The sequence below is a fragment of the Uranotaenia lowii genome, unplaced genomic scaffold (genome assembly GCF_029784155.1).
Source record: "Uranotaenia lowii strain MFRU-FL unplaced genomic scaffold, ASM2978415v1 HiC_scaffold_169, whole genome shotgun sequence".
NCBI lineage: Eukaryota > Metazoa > Arthropoda > Insecta > Diptera > Culicidae > Uranotaenia > Uranotaenia lowii.
The window spans coordinates 18,539-22,858 of NW_026597732.1; positions in this window are offsets into that span (position 1 = coordinate 18,539).

Consider the following 4,320-nt stretch of genomic DNA (forward strand, 5'->3'; position numbering starts at 1 on the left):
TATTTAGTATTCTTTTGCTCTTGAAATTTCCCTCAGCGAACAGACCACGGGCTAGGTCAGCTCAACTTGACATTGTCTTGTGCGGTGCTCATTATGTTCAAGATTTTGTAAGTCGCCCTCATTCTGGAGAATTCTCGGCGGAAGACAACGATAGAACCCTGGGCACTTGGTATCCAGAGAATGAAATGTGGAGCCCATTTGTCTTCGTTTGAAAGCCATTCATTCGTTCGGTTCCAGCCACCTAGTCCTATTTAGAGCAGTGAGTTGGTGGAACGCCGCATGGTTTAATTATTATGTTTATGGGCGCAATAAAACTACGTTTGGAAACTTTTTAATCTTTCATTGCGAAACGACTTGGAGGAAGTCCATCATGTTCAAGAAAGAAACAAGCGAAAACAGTGTTGGCATAGATAGGGTAGTTCATTCAGATGTAAATACAACAATGAACAGTTTTTACTTTTAAAGGAGGACCATACCATTAAGTTTTATTGCAGTAGGTTGAAGCTAATTAAGGTGAAGGCCATTGGGTCGAAACTATTTTTTCAAACGCGATTTTTGATCAGTAAAAGGTAGGGGAGAGTGGGATAACGTGGGCCATGGGGAAATGTGAACCCCTCTGAACATCTCAGCTGTGTGTTGAGATAAAAATATCAATTCAACTGTCATCGTTATCGCTTTGCGTAAGTATATATTTCTATATTAAGGATGCCAAAATTTTTTTAGCACGTATCCCAGCCGGATAAACGGGAAATTTTTTTAAAATAAAAACCTGGCAAATCCGAGCATTTGATGTGATCATACACAGCTCTCATATTTATATCCTCATCCAAACTTGCTTGAAAACCACTAGGTATATAAATTATGAAATTACAGTTTTGGCTCAACTCATAAACTTTGCATGTAATTTGGTCACCTATGATTTGGTGACCCACGATTCTGCACTTTTTTTTCAAAATCCAAAATGTATTACTTTTTAAAACAGTCAGAACTCGGGTAAAGTAATTTTTTGAAAAATATAAAAACAATCTAATGATACGTTAAAAGTGCTGAAAACCATACCATTTTAGTTTTATTTTATTTATTACTAGCTGACCCGGTGTGCTTTGCTACACCCTTCAAAAATAAACGATATTTTCATATATTACTCAAACTTTTATTGTTTTGTTAGTATTTTTTAAAACCAAATTATTACATAATTCAAAAACAACCCTTATACAGTGAGAGCTTCAGCTGGAGTTTCGAATTGCAACACAAATATGACTTAAATCCTTTCTTTCCCTCTTTACACTGTAAAGCGTGAGGGTCTATACCAATCGTAGAAAAATATCTCCAAACCAAATACCTTTCAATGCCATATTTGTTTCCATTTGTTAGCTTCGTTAGCATTAATTGAGAACTTATGCTGACAACATTGTATTGGGCTCAAAACCCTTCTCCTATGTACCTACTCACTGAAAGGTCAGGTGTGTCAGATAATCATAGAATCATATCAAAATGTAAATGTAAATGTAGAAAAAAGTTTAATATAAGCTTTCTTCTTCCCTTCCTGTATTCCCAATTCTATTCTCCTGCCCCAAATTTGTATGGGAAATTTAAAACCTGTAAAATGGTATACGCTGCAGGCTAAAATTGGTCCTGGGCCTAGTACAAGATCTCATGCCAAATTTGGGCCAGATCGGACCACGGGAAGGGGTCGCTCAACGAGCCTGAAGTTTGTATGGGATTTTGAGACATTTTGTTCGAGAGGAACATGAAAAACCAGTTTTTCGTCAATAACTTTTGTCTCCCTCGACCGATTTTCAAAAACGGGTTTTCTTAAAGCCTAAATTATGACAAATATTTCATCTGAAGGTTGCATTTCAATTAAAGTTAAGATAAAAAAGTTGTTAAGCTTCAAAAATTGGTTAACTTTTTTAAGGGTGATATTCATCACTTTTTTAATAAGGCGAATAAAGTCTGACCAGAACACTCAATGTGAAATGCATGCCGTTTCGTCAAATAATGACCGATTTTAACCATTGTTGTTGCGCTCGATTGCACTTTTTAATGTTTTTCTGATATTTGAGTTTGGATGATATTCACTTGATAGTTCGGAAAGAAGTAAGGGCGGAAAAATGCTTGACAATTTAAATAAATTGCATAACCACAGTGGCTTAGGAACATGACTGGACGATTTGTGATGTCAATAAAAAAACAGTTTTTCATCAATAACTTTGGTTCCCGTCGGTCGATTTCTTCCGAAAACAATGTTCCGCCCTTACTTCTTTCCGAACTATCAAGTGAATATCATCCAAACTCAAATATCAGAAAAACATTAAAAAGTGCAATCGAGCGCAACAACAATGGTTAAAATCGGTCATTATTTGACGAAACGGCATGCATTTCACATTGAGTGTTCTGGTCGGACTTTATTCGCCTCATTAAAAAAGTGATGAATATCACCCTTAAAAAAGTTAACCAATTTTTGAAGCTTTATAGCTTGAAGCTTTATTTTGAAGCTTTTTTATCTTAACTTTAATTGAAATTCAACCTTGAGATGAAATATTTGTCATAATTGAGGTTTTAAGAAAACCCGTTTTTGAAAGAAATCGGTCGAGGGAGACAAAAGTTATTGACGAAAAACTGGTTTTTCATGTTCCTCTCGAACAAAATGTCTCAAAATCCCATACAAACTTCAGGCTCGTTGAGCGACCCCTTCCCGTGGTCCGATCTGGCCTAAATTTGGCATGAGATCTTGTACTAGGCCCAGGACCAATTTTAGCCTGCAGCGTATAACTTTTTCAAAAGTCGGGTCATTTGGGGCAGTCTAATACTCATAAATGTATTTTTCGTACTCAAATACTTTTTGATGCCAAATTTGGTTTCATTTGCTCGATTAATTCTCGGGTTATGCAAAATACCTTCACATGTTAAATATGGTACCATTTGCTCGATCAGCTCTCCAGTTATACTGAAAATTGTAAGGGAGACCTCTCCTCCCCCTTTTCATCCACCTCTTTGAAGGAATGAGGAATACCATATATTGATAGAAGCATTTCTCGTACCCAAATATCGTTGCATGCCAAATTTGGTTCCATTTTCTGTTGAAGTTCTCCAGTTATGCAGTTAAAATTGTATGAAATTCCCCTCCCTCTTTCCTTTCTCCCCGCTGGAATAAGGAAGGGGTCTCAAACAATCATTAGAACATATCACGTTCCCAAATACCCGCCCATGCCTAATTTTATTCCATTTGTTTAATAAGTTTTTGAGTTATGTAGAGAAAATTAAAAAGAGACCCCTTCCTCTCTATATATCTCCCTACTGGTAAGAGAAAGGGGTCTCAAATAATAATAGAAATATTTTTCGTACCCAAATACCTTCCCATGCCAAATTTGATTCTGTTTACTTAATTAATTTTGATTTATGTAAAACATTATGAAAGAGGCCCCCTCCCCCTTTCTACTGGAAAGAGGGAGGGGTCTCAAATAATCATTGAAATATTTATCGTACCGAAATACATTCCCATTCCAAATTTAGTTCCATTATCTTGATTAGTTTTTGAGTTATATGAAAAATTGTAAGGTAGAACTCTCTCCCTTGCCTATCACCCTACTGAGAGGAGGGAGGGGTACCTTATATTCATAGGAATATTCCTAGTTCCCAAATACCACCCCATGCCAAATTTGATACCATTTGCTTGATTGGTTCTCGAGTTATGCAAAAAAATTGTTTTTCATTTGGAAGGCTATTCTAATCTTCTATCCGTCTATATTCTTTCAATTCTTAAATATTCTTTCTCAAAGAATATAAAATTTCACCGATATAGCCGATAAAATAATTTCATAAAATAAATTTTTGCTGAATCACTCTTCATTTCAAAAGTTAATAATAATTCTGGGCAAATTTTTAAACTACGCACTTCTGTGTTGGTCGATCGATTTGACTTGATGCTTAATTGAAAAACTTCTTTGAAGTGAAAGTGGTTCACGGCTTTAATTCAAGTTTTTTTTAAGTTTGTTAAAAATCTTCAAAGTATAAATTTTTCTAGGATAATAATATTTTCAAAGAAGGTTCAACCTAAACTTATTTAAACGAGAGGATTACTTAAATCAATAAAACATCCTCTTTGTTAACTTCTAAAAAGAAAGTTTGCATTCCGAAAAAGCAAAATGGTGCTTTATGAAACCAAATTTTGAAAATTACAAATCCTCATAATATCATCTAAGCTTACATCAACATTTATGGGAATTTTATGATACTGAAGCCATTTGCGATTAAAAACTAAAGTCCTATCAAAAAATACTTTGTTTTATGTTTTTTTATCCTTTTTTGATCTGTGAA